This window comes from Cetorhinus maximus, chromosome 19 (genome assembly GCF_964194155.1).
Source record: "Cetorhinus maximus chromosome 19, sCetMax3.hap1.1, whole genome shotgun sequence".
Lineage (NCBI taxonomy): Eukaryota > Metazoa > Chordata > Chondrichthyes > Lamniformes > Cetorhinidae > Cetorhinus > Cetorhinus maximus.
In genome coordinates, this window is record NC_135897.1 from 74,272,001 (window position 1) to 74,286,449 (window position 14,449).

A 14,449-nucleotide genomic window follows, 5' to 3' on the forward strand; every position below is an offset into this window, starting at 1 on the left:
CACAGCTGACACCCCTCTGAAGTTGTTGAACTCAATGTTAAGTCCAGGAGGCTGTTAAGTGCCTAGTCGGAAGATGAGGTGCTGTCCCTCCAGTTTGCGTTGAGCTTAGCTGGAACATTGCAGCAGGCCAAGGACGGACATGTGGGCATGAGGGCAGGGTGGGGTGCTGAGTCTGTGGAGTTTTACCAGCAGTTTCTGTTTTTGTTTCAGATTTCCAGCAGCCACAGCATTTTGCTTTGATCTTAGAGCCTTGGGGTAGCTCTTTGAAAAGAAAATTCTTAACGGGGAAAACAATGCTCTGTTGAAGGGTCATTCGGACCCGAAACGTTAACTACGTTCCTCTCCGCAGATGGTGTCAGACCTGCTGAGTTTTTCCAGGTATGTTTATTTTTAGTTTCACTTTTTACACTTGATACATGATGATGCAATTCCTGAATGGAGCTTGAAACCATTTCCCAAACATCCCACCCCACCTACCCGATCTTAGCTGACGCAATTTCTCCTCGCACCGAAAGAAGTTTGTTAATTTTGCCTTATACCTGACGTGGCTCTCCCTGACAGGGCAACGATGGGAAATAAAGAGGGCCCCGGTGCGTCAGCTCGAGCTCAGTCTCACGCGGAACCTTTCGTCGCGGCCGCGGGAGGTTGGGGGTGGAGGGGGATAGTTATTGGTCGGACGCAGTCGGACTGACGGTTGGGCTCCCTCTGACGTCACAGTGAGTACGGTATTTTCAAACGATAACGGCCGAGCGGGTGCCGGGCGGGCCGCGGACGTGGAGAAGAGGGGGCGGGTTAAAATCGGGCGAGGAGTAATCACCTCCGCTTTCGTGGTTTTCTTATCGCGCCACTGACCTTAAAACATTTGGGGCGAACGGCCCGTTTCCGTGCTGCGCATTAACCATGTTCAGTTTCGCTTCGAAATTGCGACTTCTTCATTAAATATAACACGCTAAAAAGGGGGAAACTTTAGTCCCCAGATCATGTCTACCTTCTTTTAACATTCCCACTGGATGTAAACTGCGCCTGGTTTGTATGTGACCTCGCAAATGTGCATGTTAAAACTGCGGTGTAGCTCTGTGACCCTTTAATCGATGTGGACCTACACCAGTGCCCAGAGATTGCTGTTAAGAACATAAGGAATAGGAGCAGGAGTAGTCCATACAGCCTCTTGACCTTGTTCCACCATTCGAAAGGGCCGTGGCCGATCTGCCTCAATGCCACTTATCTGCCCACCCCCCCATATGCCTCGTTTCCCTGAGACCAAAATTCAGTCCATCTCAGCCTTAAATATAAAAGCAAAAAAACTGCGGATGCTGGAAATCCAAAACTAAAATAAAAATACCTGGGAAAAGCTCAGCAGGTCTGGCAGCATCTGCGGAGAGGAGCACCATTAACGTTTCGAGTCCCTATGACTCTTCAGCCTTAAATATATTCAATGATGGTCCACCTACACTCATGTGAGGTAGAGAATTCCAAAGATTCCCAACCCTTTGGGTGAAGAATGTTCTCCTCATCTCAGTGCTAATTGATTGACCCCTCATCCTGACACTGTGTACCTCCCGCACACCCCCCCATTCTTGATTTCCCCAGCCAACCTCTGTGTCTGGCAGCATCGGCGGAGAAGAAAAAAGTTGACGTTTCGAGTCCTCACGACCCTTCAGTTCTGTTGAAGGGTCATGAGGACTCGAAACGTCAACTTTTTTCTTCTCCGCCGATGCTGCCAGACCTGCTGAGTTTTTTCCAGGTAATTCTGTTTTTGTTTTGGATTTCCAGCATCCGCAGTTTTTTTGTTTTTAACCTCTGTGTCTGTCTACCCTGTCAAGCCGCTTCAGAAACGTGTATGTTTCAGTGAGATCACCGCTCATTCTGCTAAGCTCCGGAGAATATAGGCCCATGGTTACTCACGATTAATACAGAAATCCTGCTACCTTGAGTTTAAAGTGGCACTGGGGTAGAGAGCTCAGCAAATAACCTATGCCATTAACCCAGGGGGCCACAAGATGAGTGTAAATAATTGGAACGCCTACACAGCTAAAACAATTTTGAAGAAAAGTAAGTGTTCAGTAGAGGTGCAAACTTTTTTTTGCTGTTGCGGAAGTTTTCATTTTTAAAGCTATGCCCACGGTTAGGAAGAAGGAATGAATAAAAAGGGAATGACTAAAGATTCAAAGAGCAAAAGTGAGAATAACAACTTGGGAGGAATGGAATGAAAGCAGCTGAGAGGCATTCCTCTCAAAATGGGAAGATGCCTGTTGTATTCTTTAATCATGATCTAAAAAAAATTCAAAGCCACACTTTCACTAGAGGGGGTCATTAATTCTGAAGGAAACAGGTAGATTCCTAGTAACAACAACATATATTTATATAGCACCTTTTAATGAAGCAGAATATCACCAGGTGTTTCACTGGAGTGTTACCAAACAAAACTTCACGTGGAAGGAACACAGCGTTATTTGGACAGTGACCAAAAGCTGGCCACAGAAGTAAATTTTAAGGAGCATATTAAAGGAGGCATGTGGAGTGAATACAAACGTTGGGCAGCTGAAGGTACAGCTGGCAATGGTGGACTAAGGCAATTTGGGATATACAAAAGGCCAAAATTGGAACAATGCATAGATTAGTGACTGGGGGTGGTGCGGTGCGGGGGTGTTGGTGGTAGTAGGGCCTGGAGAAGATTACAGAGATGGGGGAGAGGCTAATAAGGGACTTGAGAACAAGGGAAATAATTAATAAAACCAGGCATTGCTAATTTTAAGAGGAATTTTACCGTTTTAGAATTGTAAGTCAGACCAGGTACAAATAACTGTCCTTTTCTTGTAATTAAAGGTATTTTTGAGACCAGGAGTAGCAGTTTTCTTTTTCCCAGAAATGTGAGTTTTGATCCATTGGTTGGACTGCTTTAATACAATTCTTTGCTCTCAGAGCAGCTGCAACATGTTGCATGATCAAAGCTTGCATATTTTTGAAATAAAAAGGCAGTAAAGGGCTGAAACTGGAGAAATACAAATGTTTTGCATGTATTTTAAATAGTCATTCAGAATTATTGGCAAATTATGGAAATTATTTGTATTGCTTTTCCAGCGGCCCATCTGTTCTGTGGGGCTCCATGCTCCAGGATTAGTGAGTCTTGGGCAACAGTCACTGCAAGATTATACCTGGAGATCAGGGATGGAAACACATCTGCATGTATCTAGGACTCAATGCCTTTTAAAAACATATACATAAATATATATATATTATATATTAATTCAGGAATGTGGTCATTGGCAGCATTCGTTGCCTACCCTTTGCTATTCTTGAGCAGGTTATAGTGAACCACTGCCTTATACCACTGCAGTCTTTGTACTGCTAGATAGAATTAGAACAGCATAAGACATAGGAGCAAAAATAGCTGGAAAAACTCAGCAGGTCTGACAGCATCTGCGGAGAGGAACACAGTTAACATTTCGAGTCCATATGACTCTTCATCAGAACTGAGGAAAAGTAGAAATGAGATGAAATATAAGCTGGTTGAGGGGGGTGGGACAGGTAGAGCTGGATAGAGGGCCAGTGATAGGTGGAGGCAAAGGAGAGATTGCCAAAGATGTCATAGACAAAAGGACAAAGGGGTGTTGACGGTGGTGATATTAGCTATAGAATGTGCTAATGGTGACATTAAGGGTAGAAAGCAGGATGTGCAAGTGACAGATAGCCCTAGTGGGGGTGGGGTAGGGGAAAGGGATTGAAATGGGCTAAATGGTGGAGATAAAACAATAAATGGAAATACATTTAAAAATAATAGAAATAATTTTCTACCCTTAATGTCACCATTAGCACATTCTGTAGCTAATATCACCACCGTCAACACCCCTTTGTCCTTTTGTCTATGACATCTTTGGCAATCTCTCCTTTGCCTCCACCTATCACTATCCAGCTCTACCTGTCCCACCCCCCTCAACCAGCTTATATTTCATCTCATTTCTACTTTTCCTTAGTTCTGATGAAAAGTCATACGGTCTCAAAATGTTAACTGTGTTCCTCTCCGCAGATGCTGTCAGACCTGCTGAGTTTTTCCAGCTATTTTTGTTTTTGTTTCAGATTTCCAGCATCCGCAGTATTTTGCTTTTATTTAAGACATAGGAGCATCGCTAAGTCATAATGCCCCACTAGCCTGCTCAGCCATTCAGTAAGATTGTAGTTGATTTTCTACCTCCACAAACTGGCAGGTAACATTCCCGCCACACAAGTATCAGGAAAAGACTATTTCCAACAAGAGAGAATCTAACCACCTCCCTTGGCATTCAATGGCACTACCATTGTTAAATACCCCACTACCAACATTACCATTGACTAGAAACGTTTGACTGGACATGCCAAAATACGAACAGGTCAGAGGCTGGGAATTCTGCTGGAGTCGATCACCATCTGACTCCTCAAAGCCTTTCCACCATTTTCCAAGCATTAATACACACGGATTAGGTGCAGGAGTAGGCCATTTGGCTCTCGAGCCTCCTCCGTCATTTGATAAGATCATGGCCGATCAGAATGTGGCCTCAACTCTACTTTCCTGTCTACCCCCAACACCCTTAGATTATTGATTGACAAGGGAGTCAATCTAACTTAGCCTTAAAAATATTCAATGATCTTGCCTCCACTACTTTCTGGGGAAGAGAATTCCACAGGCAATTGATCCTCTGAGAGAAACAAATTCTCCTCTCCCTGTTGAATGGGAGTTCAATTATTTTAAAGACTTTTAAAACTTAAAGTTTTTAAGGCAAAACTCAGGACTGTGATGGATTACTCCCTCCTTACTAGGGTGACGAGCTCCACCAACACTGACTCCAGCAACTCGCTTGGTCAGCACCCCATTCACCAAGGGTGCACACAGGCAGCAGTGCATACCATATACAAAATTATTGCAGCTCCTTCGACAGCACCTTCTAAACCTGCAGCCTCTACCACCTAAAAGGATAATAGCAGCAGTTGCATGGCAACACCATCACCTACAAGTTCCTGGCAATTACCTGTCAATGAGGAATTCAGGAAAATTACAATCACCAGGGAAGTGGTAGCAAATTGTTGGATCTGCGGCTGACAAGTCCCTGGGTCCTGATGGATTTCATCCTCAGTGAGATAGTTACATATGAACAAGGAGCAGGAGTAGGCCATTCAGCCCCTTGAGCCTGATCTGCCATTTAATAAGATCATAGCTGATCTGGTAGTGACCTCTAATCTGCACCCCACCTACCCCCGATAACCTGTCACCCCCTTGCTTATCAAGAATCTATCCACCTCTGCCTTAAAAATATTCAAAAACTCTGCTTCCACCGCTTTCTCAGGATGAGAGTCCCAAAGACTCTAGACCCTCTGAGAGGAGAAATTTCACCTCATCTCCATTTTACGACCCCTTATTATTAAACAGTGACCCCTAGTTCTAGATTCAAGAGGAAACATCCTCTCTACATCCACCCTGTCAAGACCTCTCAGGATCTTATATGTTTCAATCAAATCGCCTCATATTCTTCTAAACACCAAATGATACAAGCTTAGCCTGTCTAGCCTTTCCTCATAAGGCAACCCGTGCTTTCCAGATATTAGTCTGGTAAACCTTCTCTGAACTGTTTCCAACGCATTTACATCCTTCCTTAAATATGGTGACCAATACTGTATACAGTACTCCAGATGCGGTCTCACTTGTGCTCTACAAAAACAGAATTACCTGGAAAAACTCAGCAAGTCTGGCAGCATCGGCGGAGAAGAAATCAGTTAACGTTTCGAGCCTTCATGGCCCTTCGGCAGAACTGGAGCATAGTTAGAAGAAGGGAGAAATATAAATTGGTTTAAGGTGGGGGGGGGGGAAGAGACACATTGAGGGTGTGGTGTGATGATTGTGGAGATGAGCAGATAATCAAAAGATGTCACAGACAAAAGGGTCAAAGAGGTGTTGAAGGTGGTGGTCTTTGTCTGAGAAAAGTGCTAATTAAGAATGGAAGACAGGATATTCAAAGTACAGCTCTAGTGGGGGTGGGGTGGAAAGACTAAAGGTTTTAGTTTTAGATTTAAAAATAATGGAAATAGGTGGGGAAAGAAGAATCTATATAAATTATTGAAAAAAAAGCGGGGGGGGGGGGAAGGGGAAAGAAACGGGGTGGGGATGGGGGGAGGGGGAGTTTAAGATCTAAAGTTGTTGAATTCAATATTCAACCCGGAGGGCTGTAAAGTGCCTAGTCGGAAGATGAGGTGCTGTTCCTCCAGTTTGCGTTGGGCTTCACTGGAACGCCTAGTCGGAAGATGAGGTGCTGTTCCTCCAGTTTGCGTTGGGCTTCACTGGAACAGTCGGAAGATGAGGTGCTGTTCCTCCAATTTGCGTTGGGCTTCACTGGAACCGTCGGAAGATGAGGTGCTGTTCCTCCAGTTTGCGTTGGGCTTCACTGGAACAAAGTGTTCCAGTGAAGCCCAACGCAAACTGGAGGAACAGCACCTCATCTTCCGACTAGGCACTTTACAGCCTTCCGGGCTGAATATTGAATTCAACAACTTTAGATCTTAAACTCCCCCTCCCCCCATCCCCACCTCGTTTCTTTCCCCTTCCCCCCCCCCCCGCTTTTTTTTTCAATAATTTATATAGATTCTTCTTTCCCCACCTATTTCCATTATTTTTAAATCTAAAACTAAAACCTTTAGTCTTTCCACCCCACCCCCACTAGAGCTGTACTTTGAATATCCTGTCTTCCATTCTTAATTAGCACTTTCTCAGACAAAGACCACCACCCTCAACACCTCTTTGACCCTTTTGTCTGTGACATCTTTTGATTATCGGCTCATCTCCACAATCATCACATCACACCCTCAATGTGTCTCTTCTCCACCCCCCCCCACCCACCTTAAACCAATTTATATTTCTCCCTTCTTCTAACTATGCTCCAGTTCTGCCGAAGGGCCATGAAACGTTAACTGATTTCTTCTCCGCCGATGCTGCCAGACTTGCTGAGTTTTTCCAGGTAATTCTGTTTTTGTTTTGGATTTCCAGCATCCGCAGTAGCTTTTAGCTTTTTGTTTTTATCACTTGTGCTCTGTTTATCTGAAGCATAACCTCCCTATTTTTGCATTCAATTCCCCTCACAATAAATGATAACATTCTATTAGCTTTCCTAATTATTTGCCGTACCTGCACACTAGCCTTTTGCAATTCATCCACTATGACACCCAGATCCCTCTGCATTTCAGAGCTCTGCAGTCTCTCACCATTTAGATAATATGCTTCTCTTTTATTCTTCCTGCCAAAATGGACAATATCACATTTTCCCACATCATACTCCATTTGCTAGATTTTTGCCCACTCACTTAACCTATCTATATCTTTTTGTAGTCCCCTTTTGTCCTCTTCACAACTTACTTTCCTACCTATCTTTGTCATCAGCAATTTTGGCAATCATCCCATCCATCCATTCATCCAAGTCATTTATATAAATTGTAAACAGTTGCGGTCCCAGCACTGATCCCTGTGGCACACCACACGTTACATCTTTTCAACCTGAAAAAGACCCATTTTTGCCTACTTTCTGCTTCCTGTTAGCCAGCCAATCTTCTATCCATGCCAATATGTTATCATGAGCTTTTATTTTCCGCAATAACCTTTGATGTGACACTTTATCAAATACCTTCTGGAAATCTAAGTACACTACATCCACTAGTTCCCCTTCATCCACAGCACATGTTACTTCCTCAAAGAGCTCCTAATTGGTTAAATATGATTTCTCTTTCACCGAACCATGTTGACTCTACCTTGAACTTATCCAAGTGCCCTGCCACAGCTTCTTTAATAACAGCTTCTAACATTTTGATGCCTTGGTTTTAATTTTCCAAAATTCCCTAGATATGGGGAAGGTTCCATTAGATTGAAAAATAGTGACTATAACTCCTTTATTCAAAAAGTGAGGGAGAGAGAAAGGAGGAGATTATAGACCAGTCAGCTTAACACCTGTTTTAGGGGAAATGTTAGAAGCTACTATTAAAGATGTTATGGCAGGGCACTTAGAAAAATTCAAGGCAATCAGGCAGAGTCAACATGGTCTTGTGAGAGGGAAATCATGTTTAACTAATTTATTGGAGTTCTTTGAAAGAGTCACATGTACTGTGAATAAAGAAGGACCGGTGGATGTATAACCTATTTATGTTTTCAGAAGGCATTTGATAAGGTGCCATATCAAATTTATTGCGGAAAATAAAAGCTCATGGTGTAAGGGTAACATATTGTCTTGGTTAGAAGATTGGCTCGCTAACAGGAAACAGAAAGTAGGCATAAATGGGTCTTTTTCTGGTTGGTAAGATGTAATGAGTGGTGTGCCACAGGGATCAGTGTTGAGGCCTCAACTTTTTACAATTTATATAAATGACTTGGATGAAGGGACCCAAAGGCATGGTTGCTAAATTTGCTGATGACACAAAGGTAGGTAAGAAAGTGAGTTGTGAAGAGGATATAAGGAGGTTACAAAGGGAGATAATTGGGTTAAGTGAGTGGGCAAAGATTGGGCAAAAATAAGCATATTATTTAAATGATGAGAGATTGTGGAACTGAGATTCAGAAGGACCTGGGTGTCCTAGTGCATGAATCACAAGGCTAGTGTGCAGGTACAGCAAGTAATTAGGAAAGCTAATAGAATGTTATCTCTTATTGCGAGTGGAATTGAATATAAAAGTAGGGAGGTTATGCTTCTGTTGCACACGAGAGACCCTATGTGGAGTACTGCGTACAGTATTGGCCTCCTTATTTAAGGAAGGATGTAAATTCTTTAGAAGCATTTCAGAGAAGATTTAGTAGAATAATACCAGGAATGAGCAGATTGTCTTATGAGGAAAGGTTGGACAGGCCAGGTTTGTATCTGCTGGAGTTTAGAAGAGTAAGGGACGACTTGATTGAAACCTTTAAGGTCCTGAGGGATCTTGACAGGGTGGATGTGGAGAGGATGTTTCTCGTGTGAGTATCTAGAGCTAATGGTCACTGTTTAAAAATACGGGGCCATCCATTTAAGACAGAGATGAGGAGAATTTTTTTCTCTGAGGGTAGTGAGTCTTTGGAACTCCCTTCCTCAAAAGGCAGTGGAAGCAGAGCCTGAATATTTTTAAGGCGGAGGTAGACCAATTCTTGATAAACAAGGGGGTGAAAGGTTATCAGGGTGAGGTTAGTTACAATCACATCAGCCATGATCTTATTGAATGGTGGAACAGGCTCGAGGAGCCGAGTGGTCTACTCCTGCTTGTAATTCGTATGTTCATAGATCCATGTGCACTATTTTTTGGTGATGGGTAAATTTACTTTGCCTTGATAGAACCTAAGAATCACACAAAAGTTGTGGCACAGAAATGTTTGCCAATATGCAACTAAGCTCTCTGGAGTCGGGTATAGGGTCAGGAAAGGTGGGTGGGTGTGATGTCATTATGAAGTGATAATGTACTCCATGTTGATCAAATGGAAACTATACCGGTGTCAGTTTTTCAGTAGTTTAGTTTGGAGACTGTTTTAAGCTTGGTAATGGGAGGTTCTCTGCATTTCAGAAATCTGGCTGACCAAACAAATTGGAGTGGATTCTTCTTGCCCATTTGACAGTGTTAGAAAGTGCTCTTTACTTTTCTATAATGTTTTAAGCAGAAAAGCTTTTGATTTTTCTTTACAATAGCTTATGTATATTCTTCTTTCGCTGTGACTAGGTGATGATGAGGCTGGTCTTTTGTATATCACTTGTTTACAGAAATTCGCATGACTAGTTGCTCTTGTGAGACATTTGATCTTGAGTCTCAACACAGCATCTGAATGTGATACTTTATGTTAAGTGACAGGTTCTGCCTCTTGTCACCTGCAAGGGTGCTGCCTTAAATCTCTTCCTTGGAATCTGTTCCTTTAGTAGTTTATACTTTAACCTTCTGAACATCATTCTTATTTATGGCCAAGAAGACTGATGAAGATTCTGGCCAAGAAGACTGATGAAGAAAATCTTTTTAGGCAGTCTCTGTTTTGGAATGTAATGCTAAGAAAACGTCCTGATATGTCCATTTTATGCTAATACGGAAGCTAGGTGGATGCTCAGTAACCCTGTATCATGGACATCAGGTTCCTTTGATTTATAGAAAGATCATGGTGCAGCAAAAGTTCTACCCTGCCAAACTTCTGGTCTTGGAGTGAACGTGTAAGAATCTTAGGATCAATATTTTAAAGAAATTCCATTTTAAAATATTAGAAATTATACCCCAATTGTTATTTTGTAAAACCTGCGTAAATTAATTCTCTCATAACGTCTGGAAGCAAAAGTTTCAAGCAGCCTGTCTAAAACTGACCTGGGGAAGGATGACAATTATCTTGGAAAATGTACAATATATGTAGGCAGTAATAGACAAACTGGGCAGATTTCACACTGGGCAACTATTTCAGATATCCAAGACTAGGGTGAATATGCAGAAAGCACATTTCTGAAATGGTTTAAATGCTAACACAAATCACTTATGCACAGCACTCAAAACAAATACAACGATTATTCATGGAACTCTCTTTTTTTCCAACTTCAATTTATTTTTGAGTCGGTGAACAAATATGCAGGCACGTGGCAGGCTCAGTCAACACAGCTAGTTTGCCTGAAGGGTATTCTTAATATTTGTACATTTGGGGGTGGCAGCAGGACTTGGGAAGTCTCTTGCAGAAAATGAACAATTCACCCAGTGTCTTTGGTCTGTTATTTAATCAAGGCATGCTGACCAAAACAGGGATAACTTCAGACAGCTTCTCAAAACATCCATTTTAAGGAGGAATTGCATTCCATGAACTGCAAGCAGGTTGCCTGTCATTTTTTTTTCTCAAAAGGGAGCTTTGTTCAAATAATGATCTAACATTCCTCATTTTAAAACATCTGTTTATCCTTTACTGTAACAATATCCAAATGTATTCTTGTCATAATCCTGTCCTTTACTAATGGTTTTTTAACAAAAGATCTTCTGTCAGTTCATGGCTGGAATCCTGAAGAAGTTATTGTTGCATTATCTCAGAGCTTTGTTTGGATCATTGGAGCAATTCTATTTTGACTTATTTGTGAATATGTGAACATAAGGCAGTATGGAAGCAGGATTACATTTTTGCAGTACTTCAGTGTTACAAATCTCAAAGACATTAACTTCAGAATGGGATGTTGAATACCTTGGAATGATTTACAGGCTAGGATATAAACCCACGGCTCAGAGACTAATGAATACCTGAATAAAATACCTTGGCAGTAATAAGGGAAAGAAATTAATGCATTTTAGGATGATTTTTTTTTCAGAAAAAGAACGCATTTAAAACTCTTAGTCCTGAAATTAGATTATGGGATATTAATGTACAATGCTTAAGGAAATCTGAAATTCCAATTCCTGTTATTTACACAGATGTTAACCTATTTATTTCAGTAGGACTGATGCATCCAATAGCAGAGAGGGAAATTTCAGACAAATCTTTTGGATAAGCAATTGTTAGCTAGTTTCTCATAGGCCTGAATCTTTGGCTCGGCGAGCGGGGGCGGGGCCCGCTCGCCGAGGCATAAAATGACGTGCAGTGACGTCAGGCGTGCATCCTGATGTCAGGTGTGCATCCTGACGTCACCGCGCGTCATTTAGATTTTCAGTTTGGCAGGCGCGCAGCCAAGTCGGCTACGCACCCGCCGAATTGTCAAAGCCCTATTAAGGCCATTTAAATATCAATTAAACTAATAAACTGAGTGCCCGTCCCACCTTAAGGTTGACGGGCAGTTGAAGAACCCAGGCGGCCTTCGCGTTTTTCATGGAACCTCATCCATGGGCGGGATGAGGTTTCATGAAGGGTTTATTAATTCAATAAATTTTTTCATTAATGTTCATTAACATGTCCCAGCTCATGTGACACTGTCACATGAGGAGACATGTCTTAAATTTATTCTTTTCTTTATTAAAATTTTGGGAACTTAAACTAATCTCTCTGAGGCAGCTCTGTGCCTCGGAGATTTCTGCGCTCTTTCACGCACATGCGCTAAAGAGCGCAGGCTCCGACTCAGGGAACCCCACCCCGCCCGCACAGGGAGTGCTCAGCTCTTCAGGGTGCACGTCATGCTGGGTGGGCCTTAATTGGCCTGTCCATGTAAAATGGTGGCATGGACCCAATCGGGGGCGCCAATCGGGTCAGTGCCCGCCCCCGCACAGTTTCCTTCCTCGACAGGGGGAGAATTCTCCCGATAATGCAATTTCAGATCCTTAGCCAACAACAGTCTTTGCATCAGCAGTTAATCACAGACATAATGCTAAGATTGCCTTACATCACAACTTTTTTGATGTCCACACTAAGTAGGGCTCTGGTAATTTTCCCCTTGTTTTATAATGAATTGCAATTTTACCTCATTTATTTGTATCATATCCTGAATACCCCTGTGTGGCTGCCTAGATATTTAATGTGCAACAGAATATCTGAATGAATGAAAGATCTTCTTGGTCGTTCATCACATGCACTCAAAGCTGCACTCTCACCATTCTGAAAGAAATTTCTCAGGGAAGGTAATGTTCAGGATTTCTATTAAGTCTTGGAATTTTTGGCATGTGTCCGCAGATTTTTAATCTTCCTAGACATTGAGAGACTATAGGAAGAACTGTTGCTCCTTAGCCCAAATTCCACTGTCAGGTTGAAATGTAGATCGGGAACTCAGAAATATCAGCAGCAGGACCTTGAGGGAGATTTTGGAGGAAGCAGCCTATTAAGAGGCCGCTTTCAGGAGCCCTGACCAATTAAGGACAGTAGAGAGGCTCCACAGCAGTGAGGGCCTATGGGAGTATTTGAGGTTATGAGCAGCCAGCACCTTCCCTTAGGTGGGTGGGTGCTGCTGATGAGAGGAGAGAGGGTGCCTCAAGATGAAGGCACCTTCTGAAAATTTTAGAAAGTTTAAAAATAAAATGTAGCTACAGCTGCTGGACCATCATTGTGAAGAGGATTCCCTTCTCAGGATGACCTGCAGCCGCAGCTGTGGTCCTCAGGTACCCGTGTTGCCGGTGGGGTGGGGTGGTGAAGTGGGGTGGTAGGGGGAGGTAGAATTAGGGTTGACAACTATGTTTAAATGTATTCCCAGAGGTTTCATCAGATGACTTGTCCCCGCACTCCAGCTATTAGCCGGCCAATACATCCATCGTTGTGACACTGTCTTCCTAAGCCAATTGGAAAGCAAAAAGACTCAATACTCAATTCTATGATGCCGGACTGTCAGCCAAACGGCCTTTTTTTCCCCATTTTCAATATATTTTTTATATCTAGTAAAGAGAACTGTTCAAAGAAAATGATTTAAAAAATCTTTTTTTTACTGTCATGAGGATTTTTCTCCAGGGTTGCACACAGCAGTGTCCTGGAGATTGATCTTCAATTCCTGAAGACTCCAGGTCAACCTTAGAGGGTTGACAACCCCAGAATTAAAAGAAGCATCACTGCCCCACTCCCCCCATCCCACCCCACCCGACCTGCTGCTGTGAAACCAGCACCATCCATCTTCTGGGCTTCTGCCTCAGCTGGGGGTCCATTTCAGTGTGTGACATTTGTCCCCTCGATAAGCATTTTAACTGGCCCTAATGACTGCACCCCTCATCCCCAGAAGTGGTCTCACTGAAAATAGGTTAGAGGTGGGAGCATGCTGGCAGACAGGCATGCTGGCCTGTAGCAAAATTGCCAGCACGCCTGCCTACAAAACCTGCCATCTTCATAGAATGAAAATCCAGCCATGTATATATCAACATTAATTTGATATAATTTGTTTTAAGACTTGTACATCACCCTCTGGCTCAATTTAAGAGTGTTGTTTTAGACCTCTTTTTTAAAAAACAAAGGAGCTGGAGGAGACTTCCATTCTGCTTCTGTCTTTTGTATAAAGGTTCATGATAACAGAGTGGGTGGGAGCACAGAATGCTCCATGTCTGTAGTGGTTCTACCACTTCCTCGGGCATTTTTGACGTCCAGTAAGTGCTTGGATCATTTTTTTTTAAAAGACTTTGCATCAAAGGCCATTCCTCCTCACAATCTTCAGAGCTGTAGTTTTCTTGGTCTCTGATTTTTTTCCCCCCAGGTTTCACCTCTTCAAATATCTATAATAATATGCAGAGAGCCTTGAATTTGTATCAAGAACCAAAATTAAAAGTAAATGCAGAAAGCATAAGAGTTAAACAACCATACTTTGTCATTGCTGATTATGGCTGAAGTCCACAGTAAATATGTCAAGAGTGGAACAATTAACATGCTGTTAATTCTTTTGAGAATTTGTGTTCATTTTTCAAATGGAATACGCTGTGCTTATTAGTTATGAATATTTGCTTGAGATGTGGTGTGAACTTCTGCTTTCCTCCTGTTGCACACAAATATCCCTGGGTTTATTTAACTTATATAAATGACCTCCCTATTAATAAGATGACTTGTATGGTCATCTAGCTGGGTCAGAAAAAGGTTATA

At 42.5% G+C, this 14,449-nt stretch overlaps 1 protein-coding gene across 4 annotated transcripts in view; it reads left to right on the forward strand.

The window, feature by feature from the left end:
• Positions 1–653: 653 nt before the first annotated feature.
• rhbdd1 (rhomboid domain containing 1) overlaps positions 654–14,449 on the forward strand; it is a 71,769-nt gene continuing 57,973 nt past the window's right edge. For 3 of the 4 annotated variants that reach the window (XM_078564139.1, XM_078564141.1, XM_078564142.1), the window contains exon 1: positions 654–716. The gene's annotated coding sequence lies outside the window, so the exon portion shown is untranslated. Of the gene's footprint in view, positions 717–2,850; positions 2,871–14,449 lie in introns of those variants that run through there. The other variant, XM_078564140.1, reaches the window with a different exon arrangement.